Below are 17,719 nucleotides of genomic sequence, written 5' to 3' on the forward strand. Positions count from 1 at the left end.
GTTGGTAGCGACAGTGTTAACGGTTTCACCAGGTTTCAGCAGCTCATAATAATTAATGAATGTGTGTGAAATCTTATGGGACTTAACTGCTAAGGTCATCAGTGCCTAAGCTTACACACTACTTAACCTAAATTATCCTAAGGACAAACACACACACCCATGCCCGAGGGAGGACTCGAACCTCCGCCGCGATCAGCCGCACAGTCCATGACTGCAGCGCCTCAGACCGCTCGGCTAATCCCGCGCGGCAGCTCATAATAGATGGCACTCTTTTAATCCCACCAAACACAGAGCATTGTCTTCTTTCCAAAGCGATTTGCTCTTGCAGTGGATGGCGATGCTTTGGCTGGATTCACCCTTGATTTACGACGCTTACGATTCTGAAAATTCCATTTTTCATCACCTGTCACTATTCGATGAAGAAACAACTTTTTTTGTATCTGGCGAGCGGCGTTTCACAAGTGGTCTTTCGATTTGCTTGTTGTCTTCCATTCAGTTCGTGCGGAACCCATTTTCTCATTTTCTGCACCTTTCCCATAGCTTTAAATCCAAGAGAAACTGCTTTCTGCGTCACATTCGATTGTTCCGCGAGTTCCTGTTGAGTTTGCGTATCACCTTCATCCAATAAGGCATGCAATTCCTTATCTGCGAAATTTTTCGGTGGTTTCCCGCGCTCGTCGTTTCTCACGTCAAAATCACCACTTTTGAGTTTTTTGAACGAAACACTGTCTTTTCCCAAGAGCATGTTCGCTGAGAGCTTTGAGATACATTCGATGCTATTTTGCACCAGTTTTCTTCAAATAATAATAGAAAACCATGTCGTCCGCAATTCGTAGTTCGTAAGAATAAAACCTATGTTGACGTGTTGGAAACAGATACCGATTTATGGAACATGTGTTACTGTGTGTTGAGATTCGTCGTCAGCCGTCACAGGAAACAGATGGCGCTGCAGACGCGGTATCATGGGCACTACACTGACAGCTAGCGCCATCTATAGGGAAATTCCGGTTTCATACCTGGTCTTGCCTACACAAGCATCCTCAAGGAGGCGGGTGGAGGTGGTCGGAGAGGGGTGGGGTGGGATGGGAAAGCGGGGTATTCGCACCTTCCTGTAATTTGTGGTGCAGTATTGTAACACAGGCTGTTCACTGAAAATTATGCTTTTTCTTCGGCCCGCAGCATTGTGCTGCATTCAAAGCGGATGTGGCGCAGTTCACTGCCAAAGGACAGTCCCTAAACTACCCGCTGTCCATACCTCGTACAGTGGTTATCGATCGTCAAGACTTTCTGCAAACGTATCGTCATTCTGACGTCACATATAGTGTCGACAACCGCAGAATTGCTATCGACTTGTGATGAGGAAAATCATGAGTGTTGTTCCTCCTCGTTTCATTTGCAGGAATTTAATCTGTCCTCTTAGGTACCGGCCTAACCACACACTCTGAAATCGCCAAATATTTATTTCGTCCGTTCTCGAATCGGCCGGGAATGAAAATATTATCGAATATTGTAGAAAATAATTGTGTTACATTGATAAGAAACTCGCAAAATGTGTTGTTCCGTAAACCACGATCTTATCCGTTACGCTAATGCTTGCTCATGTGATTTTTGTCTCCTGTATTACTTGTTATAGTATCTCTGGAGGCCTTATATCGTTGACGCGTTATTGACTTACATTTAATGGTAATGGTGACAAGTTTGTGATAAATTTTCAATGTGCCGCTGCTGTGAAGCGCAATGCTGCAAGTTATAATTCAAAACTTTTAAATCTGCCAAAATGAATATGGCGCCTACAGCATCGATTGTCTATTTTGGGTGTGAAGTCAAAATGACATCACGTTTCCAAAAAGTTTTCTGAGGTGATTGTAGCCAGAGCCCAGAAAGGTACCATTCCAACACGTTGACACCAGAATTCTTGCGCTTAGTCTCAGCAAAAAGTAAACATGATCGCAGAATAACTAGCCAATATCCGTCCCCAAATCCCACATGGATACACCCTCCTCCTACTGCGCAACTTATTGTTCACAACAGTTATCCATTTTTCAGTAATCTTTGCCCGCAACACCTTGCGGAACGCACAATCAGTTTTCCAACGGCGGAGCGATTCTGTGAGGTTCATTCAAATCAAAAGTGGTAAGTACGTTTACCTTTGCCTTACACGTAAGGTGGCACCACGCATCTGCGGGTATGGTGGTGCCATCTGTTGATACAGAAACTGACGCGTGCGCACCGTTTGATGTTGAATAGCGACAGTGTGGTTTCACGCCGAAGAGAAGGAGGCCACACAGCTTATCATCCACCACCGAACATGCAGGCGAGTAAGCAGGAAAAACGAAGAGCGATTCGATTTTTGGCGTCGGAGGGAATTGGAGGCCGTGAAATGTATCTATGGATGAAGGCTGTGCGGGGTGAGTACAGTATGAGTCATTCAAGTGTTGTGGAATGGCGCAAACGATTCCTGGAGGGGCGCGAGTCACTGGAAGACGGTGCTCGTCCTGGACAAACTCATCGTGTCGTCACACCGGAAATGGTTGCGGAAGAGAATGCTTTAGTCTTGGACAACCGCAGAATCACCGTGGACGAGATCCACCGGTTACGGGGCACCGCCCACATCATAATGCATCAACACTTGAACTTTAGAAAAATCTGTGCGCAGTGGGTTCCCCACCAACTGACCACCGAACAGCGCAATACTCGAATGGAGCTGTCTCTGAGTGGTCTGCAACGTTATAATGAGGAGGAATATGGCTTTCTGTAGCGTATTGTCACAGGTGACGGAACATGGTGTTACCATTTTGAACCGGAAAGCAATAGTCAGAGCAAGCAGTGGAAACATACGACTTCACCACCTCCAAAGAAATCAAAGGCCGTGCATACCCGTTCTAATAAGGTCATGATGTCCCTCCTTTTTGACCACAAGGGCCCACTACTTGTCCAGTTCCTGGGGCGGGGAACAACCATCAATGGTTATCAAGCCACTTTACAGAACCTTAGACGAGCCATCAAGTCGAAACGCTGAGGCATGTTGTACAATGGCGTTATCCTCCTGCATGATAATGCCCGCCCACACACGGCCAATGCGGTGAAGACGACGTTGCAGCAGTTTCGGTGAGAAACGCTGGCACATCCACCCTACAGTCCCGATCTTTCAGCATGTGACTTTCATGTGTTTGTACATCTAAAACAAGCTATTCGCGGACATCGATTCGCAACGGACGACGAAGTGTATGACCAGGTCCAGGCCTGGATCCGACAGCAGCCTACTAGCTTCTTCAAGAATGGAATCAACCGGCTAGTGTCGCAATGGGATAAATGCGCCAACAGTTTTGGCGACTATTTTTGATTATGTGTACTGTGTATAACTAAATTTTTTTGGGTTAATAAAATCCTTACCGTTACTTTACACTAGTGACCGCGTTTCATGTGAATGCCCCCTGTAGTTGACCCTGAAGAAGACAGTCTTGCTGTGCCATACATGTGTGCGTCTGTATCTGATCTATGCTCCCAGAAGCATCAATCGTTTTCTGCGCTAGAAGACAGGGAAAAGTGTGTGAAAAATCAAGGTAGACAAGATTTCCATTTCAAGAAATGTGACCTTCTCAAACTTCGTGGGGTGCACCAAAGTACAACACGTAGGCGTGGATTTACGGATAAAGTAGCCCAGCTGACATGGTAGTTTCATAATTTGTCAGACGAAGATCAGGGGAATAAGACTCGTCTTGGTTCAGTGATACGTTATTAAGAGTCGACGGGAAATTTGGATGTTTTTTGATAGGATTTCCACATTCATTTTTTTGAATGCTAGCGTAGGCTACACTTTACCCAAATACATGATAAAATATAGCTTTCAAAATACATGTTGTTAAAATATTAAAAAACTAGAAACCAGCCTCGATTGCGAAAAAAGCACCATCAAAGGTCTTCTTAAGCACTTGTGGGTTTTATTGTTCTGAAGAAGGTGTAGTTATCTACACCGAAACCTAGGCTAACACTAGGTGCTTTTTTCGCAATCGAAGCGGGTTTCTAGTTTTTTAATATATTAACCAACGATTGCTGACGCGCTGCGATGTTGTAGGTTCTTATACATGTTATTATAGTTTACATATGCCAGTCAACTTTAAAAAGTGTTGCAATAAAATCCATTGACATAATCAGATGCGATATTTTGTAAACGAACAGTGATATTGGTCGCATAGATTGAATACGCCCTTTTAAAGTTATTTCCGAATTATTCACTTATAGGAGTATTAACAAGTGGAATTTTTGCTGATTGTTTCTGTTAATAATCGACAGGAATGTCTCAGTCGCTCTGGTAACGAAAATGGCAATTTTTTAATTTTACCACTCCCTGCATCAGTTTGTGCGGAGCCCCATACCTGCCTATTGCTAGCAGCGCGCTCCGAATTCGGGACCGAACACGGGTTACTAACGGACTGGAGGTTTCAATCTGCCATAAACTTTCCCTTAATGCTTCCAAAGTTCCCAATTTCTTTCTTGCACTAAGCAACTATCAGCTAAAAAAAGGCTAGTCGAGCAAGATGTTACACCCGTTTTCTTTCGGAAAAGGTTTGAGGTATCTAAACGAGGTTTACGCCAAGTGATAGTACGTAGAAGAGCACGTACTTTTTCTGTGTGGTCACTACTTTGAATTCTTGGGTCAATCAATATAGTGAAGCGAGCATATGTTCTTTTAGGAACGACAGTTTTAACGGCATACAAAAGGTCTTGAAAAGACGAATACTCCGATATAACGCTTGCCCTTGTTAATGTCGGCATTGAGTCTTTTTGCAAAAGTATTCGAGAAATATACGATAGTTGAAAGGTGCAGATGAAACTGCTTCTTTCCACATTCCTTGGCGATACGTGTCGTGGCAGCATACGGATTCGTAAGTGGCGTAGCGAAAACAGCTTCTTCGAGCGCTCCGTCAGTTGCAGTCTCCCTCCCTCTTCGTCCTCTGACTGACGGTCGAACTACTGGTTTGCAGTAATGTCCTGATAATTCGTACAAGAGTATGGCACGTTTGATATCAGACACCAGGATAGTTATCCTTGTACCACCGTACTGTTCTCACAGCGTATCTTTAAATTTCAACATACACTACCTTATAAAAAGTAGCATGAAGTCTATTTGTGGACGGTAATACGGGTGTGTTCACTCTTTGCCTCCTGTTGTGTGATTCTTTTTTTTTTTACATGTCTTAGAAGACGCCCTTGTGGATACTGCTTCAGAGTGTGCTCGCAGATCTTCAAGAGCCTCAAAGTATGAGAGAATACGGTACAGTGATGCCAGTTTTGAAAAGCAACATTCAGGGTGGTTGCAGGAGAGTCGCGACGAGTCCGAGTTGTAAAATGACTATTCAGATGTGGATTCCGATTTTATAATTATCGCCACGAGAGGAGATGATCACAGAAGGAAAAACGCGTGGTAATAGGCTGAATGTAAATAAGAGTAGTAATGATGACGATGATGATGATGACGATTGATACGCCCGCTAAACCCGCTGGGCAGAACAGGTAATAGCATTGTGGAAAGGGCCAAAGATTGAGGTCAGTTTCTCCATCTAATTGTCATTTATTGTAATTTAATAATCTTTACAACCAAAGCGGCACATAGCCAGATCTTTACCGAATGCAACCCTTTCACGGCTGAAGGCCTCCAACAAGAAATCTTAACAAATCAACAAGATGAAAATCCAATTAAGATACCAATAAAATAATTTGAAAAAAAAACAACACATGCGAAGTGCAATACAAATGGCTGAGGGTCACAATTAAATTTCAGAATTTTAGGGTATATTATTAAAAGACATTTAAGGCAGAAGCATGTTTAACAACAAGAAATCTTAAAAATCAACAAGATAAAAATTCAATTAAGACAGCAATAAAATAATTAAAAAAGCAACTTATGCAAGGTTCAATACCAATGGCTGAGGGCCACAATTAATCTTGAAAATTTTAAAATATATTACCATAATCTTTGAAAGCAGAGGGCCGCAGTGTTTAAGCTTGAAAGATAAATTTAAAAATTAATTTTGCAAAATTTTAAGAAAACAAACAAATAACCATACACCTAAAATTTAAAATATCTGACGGCAGATAATTAAACACCGGTGGCACTCAGACGGTCTCCAGGGAGGTCGGTCTGTCCTCGCTCACGTAGGTGAGACAGGTGGTGAGCGGAACTATACTTGATCCGTCGGGATCCAACCAGGGGACAGCCATGGACCGACCGACACATCGACTTGCTTCCCGTCAATCATTACATGAAAACTCAAACCGGCAATGTTACCAACGTGATAATCCACAATGGAGTATGTATTAGCTGCCAAAATTACACACCATGTTGGACAGCGACAACAGGTCAGGAAAGGACGCTGCCTGAAATTACGGTAGTGGCCAGGGCAGGTAACCGGAACACTAACGGCCACAAGACAGAAAATTCAACTGGTGCACTCAAATCGTAGTCGACCAAAATAGTTAACTGCACCGCACGGTGGCTAAATCTCAGCAGTAGAACCACTCGGTGTTGCGCACCGGAAAACCTCCCCAACAGCAAACCACCGAAGCGAACCTCATCCGCAACAACCGACCGACCCGCCGCAGAATGCAAGCAACATCTAAAATCGTCGTCAATGGAAACAACGGCAACTACTCACACAACCTGACAAACACTTACACGAAGACCTGAACGATACCCAACAGTAACTAAGCACACACGAAGACAATCGGGAGTCGATGCACACACACAGCCGACTCATGAACGATCGGCGAGCCAAAACGCGTCGTCCGGTAGGACGACCGACCGACGATCCCCCAAGACCGTGGCCCGGCTCAGATCATGCGTGGCGTCATTGGTCGGGCGAGCCATGTAGACGCAGACCTCACTGCTGCTCCAACCCGACTGCACTAGTGTCGCATCGCAACTCCCCGACTGGCAGGTCCGGACAGTACGCCAGACACCTTCCAACTGACTGGACGATCCGCACTCTCTTACGACAGACAACGCCCGGGAAGTAATAGCAGTCATGCAAAGATACTACGAGAGGGGATATATCGAAACGCGCTGCTTACACCGCTCACGGGCAGGCAAAGCAGCAACTCAGTGACCGTAGTGATTTAAATTAACGTAGTGAGGTGGAAGCACGTTAAAAACTGGGTGTAAAATACATGATTGGCAGTAACACGAGCCACGCCCAGCTCACCGGTGACTGTGCGATGATGATGACGGCGATTGTGACAACATATTGGAAGCTGTACAAGAAGTAAGTACTAACAATACACATGGGGAAAAAGGTGAATATTTTGTTGGTTATTACACAAATATTCTGTTTCATTGATACTGAAGACTAATATTGTAACTGAATATGAAAACCCCAATTAATTTTGAATAAATAAAACTTAAGGGGGACAGGACGTCAAACGGGTCGACTTGGAGCAGAAGAGGCACCACAGGCCATTTTAATTTCCACTGTCTATACTTTAACAGATAATTTCATAAAACTTCGCCAGCATGACCAGGAACGAGTCAGGAGTCACGCTCTTGCCAGTGGAAGTTCAACAACATAGCAAAATAAATTTTTTATATGTGAAATTTCGTCATTTTTTCACTTACTATTGGCTGCATTTGTTGCTATAGGTACACTTTTCCTATAGGTACACTTTTCTTCATAAGTAAGAGAGATTATTGGATGAATTTTGCACAGCATACAAACCATACTTACAGGTGTATGCATCTCTAGAATTTTCCAAATCTATTAAAAACTGTGGTAAAAACTGAGATAAATAACTATAAAATTTAAGTTTTTTCTAAACATAAGGTTAAAATGTAACAGCTCATTCATCATTTCATAAATTAAATTAATTCTAGAATTTCTTACACCTGTAAGTATGCTTTGTGTGCTGTGCATAATTCATCTAAGAGTCTCTCTTACTTATGAAGAGAAGTGTACCTATAGCAACAAATTCTGCCAATAGGAAGTGGAAAAAACGATGAAATTTCACATGTAAAAAAAATTATTGTATTTGAACTTCCACTGCTATGAGTGTGAAACCTGAATCCTTCCTGGTGGAAGTTATAATGTCCTGTAGTGTCTCTCCTGCTCCAAGTCGGCCCGTTTGACGTCCTACCTCCCTTAAATAAAACTTTTAAATCTGCCAAAATGAATATGGCGCCTACAGCATCGATTGTCTAAAAATATCACCGTAAACACGTAAACAAATTTTTTAAAAAGGTAAATCTATGAAAAAATATGTTAGAGGAAAAATCGGGTCTCTCAATTCTTAATTATGTACTATCGACCTATTTTACAGTTTAATGGTTAACTGTGATCGTCACACTTTCAATGTGATGTCTGTGAAGGAATGACAGCCCGTTCTTCCTGAAGAACGACCACCAAAGGAAGTCGTGACATTGGACGCTGGGATCTGGAGCGAAGCTGACGGTCTAACTGACCCAAAACATGTTCAGTTGGGTTCAGGTTGGGCCTATAGGCAGCACAGTCCAATTCAGGAATGTTATTGCCCACAAACCATTGCCTCACAGACGCTGTTCCATCAAAGGCTACGCTGTCAATGTGATTCAAACAGTAGTCTCCAAGCAGTTCCTCGACTGCACGCAATACACAATACTGTGAAATGTATTCGTATGCTTCCGCATTAACGATTTTCTTCAGTGAGATACGACTACCACAACCCAACCACAAAACACCCCAGTATCTAAATACAATCTCCTCCGTACTTCACTGTTGGCACTACACATCTACGTCTACATCTACATCTGCATATTCACCTATATCTACGTGGATACTCTGCAGATCACATTTAAGTGCCTGGCAGAGGGTTCATCGAAATGCCTTCTCAACTCTCTGTTATTCCAATCTCGTATAGCATGCGGAAAGAACCAACACCTATATCTTTCCGTAGAAGCTCTGATTTCCCTTATTTTATCACGGTGATCGTTTCTCCCTATGTAGGTCTGCGTCAACAAAATATTTTTGGACTCGGAGGAGAAAGTTTCTGATTGGAATTTTGTGAGAAGAGTGCTCCACAACGAAAAATGTCTTTGTTTTAATGATGTCGACCACAAATCCTTTATCATTTCAGTGAAACTCTCTTCCCTATTTCGCAATAATACAAAAAGTGCTGCCCTTCTTTGAACTTTTTCCACGTACATTGCAACGCCGGAAATGCATATCCTCCTATTTCCATCTATTGAACTATACATTTTTCCTTATTTTGTTACCTGAAGATATGACATTTCTGTGTCTTTATATATTGTAATTGTTTTACAATTTGTATATATATATTTATGCATTTATGTCGATGTGTAAATGGTTTGTTTTGTAAATATTATTTGTATTTTTACGCTGGGTCTTTTCTAGGGAAAACTATGCTATCGAACGATTACATCGATAGGTCGCGTGGAGAACCAAAGTGTTTAGGATCTTTGGTAGGGTTAACTCTGCCGCGTGGAGCGCGGGCAGAGCAGAGTCCGGCTGGAGTAGGGCGGTAGAGCAGGTGTGTTGAGTGACGCTCCCGCGAGTTGCCGCGCTTTCGGGGTTTGGCAGCGTGTAATTGCGCTCGACTTGCTATGATAGTTTCTGGCACAGTGTCGCGGACGGGAAACGTTAGCTGGCACACATCAAGAGCCCGCTTCGCCTGGTGACCGTGTCGAGAAGAAGGCGCGCCAAGATCTAGCTTCCGCAACAGCGTTGGCCGACAATAAGAGATAGTCGCCACCTCCTCGATCAACGACTTCAAACCTTCAGTCAACCAACAAGGAATACTGAAAGCATTTAAAGTTTTAGAACTGTATAGCAGACCTCAGCTTTTCGAAGTGTTCCATTTGCATCACTAAAATACAGTAACTTAGCACGAACCTTTGTTGCTCATTGCCCAATTGCATTACCAAGCAGGGTCCCTTCCTTTTCCGAAATGAACCCGAGTGTCGCTGAAATTCAAACGCCAGCATTAAAGTAATATCATTCCATTTCACTGCTTTAATTTCAAAGGTCAGTTAAATTATTCATAGCTGGCTACAATAAACAAACAGAACTCTATTTATATTACACAAGCACGAATTAATAGTGCAAGTTTTGTTACCATATTTTAGCTTACCTGTGACTGAAGCTCAGCTTGGTATGTACTAAATTTTATTGTTGTTAATTGTTCAAAATTATTTAATTCAAGTTGAAAGTTAAATCCCTTATTTCTAAATTGAGTTGATTCAAGCTGCTTTTGAGATGATTGTTGAGGTAGCCCAAGACTAACCTTATTTTATTTAATTTCGTAGTGCTTCAGAAACAAAGTTCGCTATTAATTTCAGTCACTAAATTAACTTTCAATTTTCCAGTTTTATTAATTCTTTTGCTAAATTAAGTCAGAGTGTAGCGAAATTTATTACTTCTGACAAACATTCAGTTTTCACACAACACGTGTCAACCTTCAGTTGCCACGCTTTTAGTGCTAATTATGTGTGCATCAACCTTTCTTTTTCAGTTATTATAGTAGTTGTCCATAGGACTGGCGACTGTAATTTTCCCCAAATCTCAAATATCTGATTAACGCCAGTTAACTGTTAACGTAACGACCGCACATATACTTTCTTTATTAACTTTACCCTTTTTCAAAATTAATTTCCACCAATTTCATTTGCATTTTTCCTTTCATTTCGATGTAACCCTTCCTCCCTATTTACTGACAGATTAACTTCGGTGACGATTGCTTTTCCCAAATTTCCATTAAGTACACGCGGTTTAATTTTTCACTGTCATTAAGGTCGATAAGTGAGAGGGAGGTTATAACACCATTAACCCTATCTGGTAAGGATCCCACACTACGCAGCAGTATTTAAAATGAGGACTGTCAAGCGTGGTGTAAGCAGTCTCCTTGGTGGATCTGTCACATTTTCTAAGTGTCCATCGAATAAAACGCAGTTCTTGGTTAGCCTTCCCCACAACATTTTCTGTGTGTTCCTTCCAGTTTGAGTTGTTCGTAATTGTAATATATAGGTATTCAGTTGAATTTATGGCATTTACATTTGACTGATTTATCGTGTAGCCGAAGTTTAACGGCTCCCTTTTAGCACTCATGTGGATGACTTCACACTTTCCGTCAATTAGAGAATGGCTCTGAGCACTATGGGACTTAACAGCTGTGGTCATCAGTCCCCTAGAACTTAGAACTACTTAAACCTAACTAACCTAAGGACATTACACACATCCATGCCCGAGGCAGGATTCGAACCTGCGACCGTAGCAGTCTCGCGGTTCCGGACTGCGCGCCTAGAACCGCGAGACCACCGCGGCCGGCAATTAGAGTCAATTGCCAATTTTCGCACCATAGATATATCTTTTCTATATGGTTTTGCAGTTTGTTTTGATTTTCTGATGACTTTATTAGTCGATAAACGACAGCGTCATCTGCGTACAACGTATGACGGCTGCTCAAATAGTCTCCCAAATCCTTCATATAGATAAGGAACAGCAAAGGGCCTATAACATTGCCTTGCGGAACGCCAGAAGCCACTTCTGTTGTACCCGATGACTTTTCGTCAATTACTACGAACTGTGACCTCTCTGACAGGAGATCACGAATCCAGTCACATAACTGAGACGATATTCCATAAGCATGCAATTTCTTTACAAGCCCCTTATGTGGTACAGTGTAAGTCCAGTAATACGGAATCAATTTGAAATCCCTCGTCAATAGCACTCAACACTTCATGCGAGTAATGACTAGTTGGGTTTCATAAGAACGTTGTTTCCTAAATGTGTGTTGACTTTGTGTCAGTAGACCATGTTCTTCGAGGTAATTCATAATGTTCAGACACAATATATGTTCCAGAATCCTGCTGCATATCGACGTTATTGATATGGGCCTGTATTTTAGTGAGTTACTTCTACTATATTTCTTGAATATTGGTGTGACCTGTGTACTTTCCAGTCTTTGGGTACGGATCTTCCGTAGAGTGAACAGTTGTAAGGTGGCTATAACGTCGTACCCTACAAGCACTCATCTACATACTTTATCGTCATTTACAATCGTAATTAGGTATCATTTGACACGTTGTACATCGTATATATGAATATGTAAAGAAGACTGACGTCATCACGTACACCTTGTAAATAGTTGTTAACGGTTATAGCACGAAAGGCGATGGATGGAGCAATAAATGATTGCCTATACTAGTAGAGGCTGCAACGCCAGTGGAAATGAAATGGCAAGTGTAACTCAGGCTGTGGGTAGAAAAGCCCGCACAGGTGTGTTGGTCTTGCTTAACACAGGAAGTAACCCAAGACGGACAGTCGGGGTACCTGAGTGCTGAAGCACAATACAGCAGCGGCCTGCTGGTCGTGTACTGGGGCCGGAAGGGTAACCGTATAATACTTCGGAAACTCTGAAAATCTTGGATGCGGCAGAGAGGAACGAGGAAGCATTACCTCGGAAATCACGCAGGCTGGGTTGAGGATTTTTACTCTGAGAAGCGTACAATTGTATGAATTCCTAATTAACGGGTATAGGTATTTCCTCACAAACTTTTCGCACAGGACAACTAAAGACTAAACTATGGTTGGTCAGCGTTGGGAAAAATCTGTAGAGATGGAGGATATTTCTTAGTTTCAAGAATATGATTCGCCTTCTGCAGTTACAAGGGAGGAGACCCGAGCTTTGCTGGGAAGTCTGCGGTGGAGAGAAAAAGGTCTTCCATTTTGAGCGCCCTTGTTTGACGGTCGCTCGCTATCAGCTTTGTTGCTACAGACCGACTTGCTGTCTTTGCTCTCAGGAGATTTTGTAGTTAGAACGGTTAGGCACTGTACTGTTGCCAACTTATATGATTCTGGATTTCACCTCCGGGTAGGGAGTCGTCGTTGAATATGCAGCGTTCATTGATTAAGAGCACTACTTCTGCCTATACTCACGTTGAGACGTTATCTGAACTCTGTCCTTGTGGCTGGGAATTTGCGTTTCTCGTCTGTAGAACACAGAGAGGAGAAGACAGTATTGGATTATACTAGTCAGAGGACCATCTTCTGCCATCCTACTGTTTGAATGAGCCCTTTTTTGTGTAGCTGGAGTTCTTCCATCGTCACAGACGTGTACGAGATCCATCACTCCAACGCACCAGACCAGACGCAGTACATACGCTGATATTCGCTAATTGCGTCGGCTTATTAGGGCTATAAAGCTAAACAGCTGTGATCACGTAAGTTTTATTTCCACTGAGGTAGCACACCATTGTAGATTATCTTTGAAAGTAGTGTTTTCTAGTGTTTGGTACGTAGATGATGTCAGTCATCTTGTGGTATTTATATTAGATCGTGTAGCCATAAAAAGGAGCAGATTTGGGCAATTGATGAGTAATGCTAGGAAATTCATTTGTATCTCTTTATGTCCAATGGACATTGATACATAAACATTTGTAATATATAAAAGGGGTTTTAATCTACAATAAATGTATAAGCAGAAACAATATTTATCATTTAGTAGTTACTAGTTTCCTTATCATTCATTTATGTTTATGTTGTAATACATATGTTAAAGAGCAAGAAGGAGGAAATAATATCATCATTAAGAGATCTTAAGATCTGCTTCAGGGGGTAGTCAGACAGGGTCAAATCTTCACTTTTGCGTTCAGTATTTTCCGTTGCGCACATTCATTTTTACACCCCCTCTGTAATAGCATCTTTGACGGTGTCGTATCGGCCGCCGCACAGCAGCCGTCAACTCGGCGCGGCGTGCTACAACACGCGCGGCACACAGCGAGTACCGCTGGCGCCGCACACGATGTCAACAACTGGCGCAAGTGAACGCGTCGTCGCGGGGTTAGCGGGAGCGTACATACCACTATCGATACGGATTACCCTGGCGGCGCTGCCCTTGCCACCAGAGTGAGCAACCGTATAACGGCGCCACCTACCAACACTCTGATTGGCCGGACCTGCGGATTCAAGCGAGCTCTCTGAGCCCGTTTAACCAGTTCAATCTTCGCCGATGACTGTGTTACTACCCGACTGCTGGATTAACGACGACCGAACCGTACTGTGGCCTCCCTGGCTGGAAACTTGCGACGCGTCGGTGTCGACTGGTTGGCAGTGGTTTGGACTTGTATTCTCTACTAGTGACTCTGATTTCTCCTTGGCGCTACAGCCAGCGAAGTGTTGTGTAGTCGAACTTAAGTTTTGTTTTGAGTGACAGAAGGTCAAATAAATTTGGTTATCACGGAATATTTGTTGTGTTATAGTGCGGACATAACAGACGTCTGTATATGATTGTTAAGAATGGAGCTATTTCATCAGCATACTCTGAAAGGAACCGAACTGGTATACAGTCGGGACGAGAAGACCTACTTTTATTAAGTCATGGCGGGTAAGATTCTCCAGGTTATCCCCCAAACCTAAACCCTTCCATCGGATTGCCAAAGGGTACAGCGTCATTGATCGCTCCAAATCACTGTCCAGTGCCGTCTCTCTTTACACCACCTCAAGCGTCGCTTAGCGTTGACTACAAAAATGTGTGGCTTATGAGGTGGAGCTTCTCGACCACTGGACCCCATTCTTTTTAACTCGTTAGCACAGTCATTGTGCCGGCTGGCCTGGTGGAAGCAATTTGAAACTCACGAGTGATTAATTCCAGTGTCCCATGGTTTTTACAACCACGCTCCGCAGTGCTCGACGGTACCTGCCCGTCGGAACACGAGGTCCGTCACTTCACAATCACACCACCAGCATTCGACTTGGGCAGCTGTAGAAGGTTTATAATATCCCTGACGGATACATTGCTCGTGTGATATCTACATGCAGCTACATCTGTACTCTGCGAACAACCGTGAGGTGCATGGTGGAGGGTACGTCTCATTGTACCAGTTATTAGAGTTTCTTCCTGTTCCATTCATGTATGGAGCGCGAGGATTGTCTGAATGCCTCTGTGCGTGCAGCAATTATTCTAATCTTATCCTCACGATCCCTATGCCTAGATTAGTAATTTAAAGCCGGTTCTCGAAACTTCGCCAATAGATATTCTCGGGACAGTTTACGTCTGTCTTCAAGAGTCTGGCAGTTCAGACCCTTTAGTACCTCTGCGACACTCTCGCACGGAATAAACAGACCTGTGCCCATTCGTGCTGCCCTTCTCTGTGTACTTTCAATATCCCCTGTTAGTGGTATCTGGTACGGATCCTACACCACACAGTTGGGCAATATTCTAGGACTGGTCGCACATCCAGTGACTAGCGGACCGTCGAAGTCAATTAGGTCTCCTGGCCGACACATCCTACCCCTACTGCCTCTCTGTTGGTAGCACAGTAAATGGCTCAAATGGCTCTGAGCACTATGGGACTTAACATCTGAGGTCATCAGTCCCCTAGAACTTAGAACTACTTAAACCTAACTAACCTAAGGACCTCACACACATCCATGCCCGAGGCAGGATTCGAACCTGCGACCGTAGCGGTCGCGCGGCTCCGGACGGAGCGCCTAGAACCGCTAGACCACCGCGGCCGGCCATTCCGACGGACTTGGGAAATTCCAGCAGGACAATGCGACACCGCACACTTCCAAAATTGCTACAGAATGGCTCTAGGAACACCTTTCTGAGTTTAACCACTTCCGCTGGCCGTCAAACTCCCCAGACATCATTATCGAGCATATCTGGGATGACTTGTAACGTGCTCTTCGGAGATCTCCACCCCCTCGTACTATTACGGATTATGGACACCCTTGCAGGATTCATTGTTTCAGCTCCCTCCAGGACTACTTCAGATATTATTCGACTTCACACCGCGTGGTGTTGCGGCACTTCTGCTTGCTCGCGGGGGCCCTACACGATATTAGTGAGGTTACCAGTTTCTTTGGCTCTTCAGTGTTTGTCGTTTATTAAATAAGTTAACAGCATTAACCATGCAACAAAACTGCAAGCCGCTCTGCCTACTGTCATTTGCCACAAACCTTTTTTGATATCCTGAACCATTCACAAAATGAAACGGGCCTTAGATCACATGCGACTAACCTTTTGCATCGGCAGCTTTGGATTCTTTGCAGCCTCAGAAACGCTGCCTGGTGAGAGTATTTCTCATTGACGTTACTTCGGCGGCTTGTGGCCCGTTGAAAATGAGATGAAATGATTGTGACAACACCGACACCCAGTCGCCGACAGAAGAATATCTCCGACCCGCCGGGAATCGAACCCGTTACCTGGAGATCCAGAGGCAGCGACATTAGCCACTGTGGATAATGCATGGGGAGTAGAATAATTGATTTTCCCTAATAAGCGACTTGCACACTACAGTGATATAGTGTCTGCAAGCTTAAGAAAGAATGCAAACAAGCTCGTAGCGTCGGTGAGCTGTCCTCAGTAATGCAGTGGCTAGTTCAGTACCCGTATATGGCAGGGATCCGGCTTCGAGTGCCGGTATGGCAAACAGATTTTAACTTCTCGCACGTAATGAAACACATCAGAACCTGAAGCACTTTTCTTTATATGGTTGCTCCTGCTATTATAGGTACAGGTACAGAAGAAAAGATAACCGTCCCTGTTATCTTCGTTCGCGTTATTTCTTTGGACTGCAAAAAATAATGTAGAAACGTGATTTTTGTACTGGCGTATAATGTAAGTTAATTCACAGTGTTTACATTATTTGTGTAGTCTCGGATGGAGTCAGGGTGGTGGCTAAACTCAGATAAAACCTGCACCAAATATCTGGATTGTGCGCCAGTGACAGAATGAGTAAGAATTCCATGCTCTTTGGAGCTTACTTTTATTAGCTAATCAATGAGCTATAACTGTTGGTAGAAATTTTTATTCATTTCTCTCAAGTTGCCATTAGAGAAAGCAATGAACTTGTTTTCCCTCAAGTAGGAATGTCCACTGATTCAGCAAAACGTTGTGACTAGACTGACGACATTGAACCCCACCAGAAAGCGTTGTGGACACGTGACGCTGTAAGGGAAGATATTAGCGTGGAAAACACGAGTGAAGAATCATTGGAGCGACGGTATGGGCTGAAAAATGGGAAAAACCAGTGAAGCAAGTGGCTTTGACAAAGGGCAGGTTGCTACGGCCCAGTGTCTGGGGAGGAGCGTCTCGAAAACGGCGTAGCTGGTCGGTTATTCACGTGTTTGTGTCGTGAGCGTCTCTAGAAAGTGGTTGAACGACGGAGGAACCACGCGTCAGCGACAAGGCGTTGGACGTCCGCGCCTGATCGCAGAACGTGGAGATGGGAGTCTCGCACGCTCTAAAGCATCAGTCTGGCAGTCTTCAAATTTCCGGCGCAATTCGTGCAAAACATCATCACTCATACATTTTTCTTTGCTGAATTTCTGATACACTGTTCTATTCTTCTTGTAGGAGATGACTAACACTTCGCAACCTGTAGTTGGCGGGAGCATCAAAAGAAACAGAAACAGCCTTACTGTGTGGTCCGGGAGATGCGCAGTTGCCTACTGCGCACCCGACCCACCTATCCCGCTGCTTGTCTGGCGTTTACACTGTGCGATTGGAGGCTGGGAAACAAACGATTCGTGATATTATATGGATGGTAGGCATCGCGAGTGGGTACGGATTCCTGCATACAAGGAAGCTGATCACGTCACACTGTTGATGTCCCATGCTAAAAAAGTGTTCAAGAAGGCTAATCTGAATGACCTCCAAAATCGTTACGTGACTGTAGATGATACATTCACCAGCGCAACTCAGCGTCAAAACTGCTTCCAAATAATGTGTT

The sequence above is a fragment of the Schistocerca piceifrons genome, chromosome 6, assembly GCF_021461385.2.
Source record: "Schistocerca piceifrons isolate TAMUIC-IGC-003096 chromosome 6, iqSchPice1.1, whole genome shotgun sequence".
Taxonomy (NCBI): Eukaryota; Metazoa; Arthropoda; class Insecta; order Orthoptera; family Acrididae; genus Schistocerca; species Schistocerca piceifrons.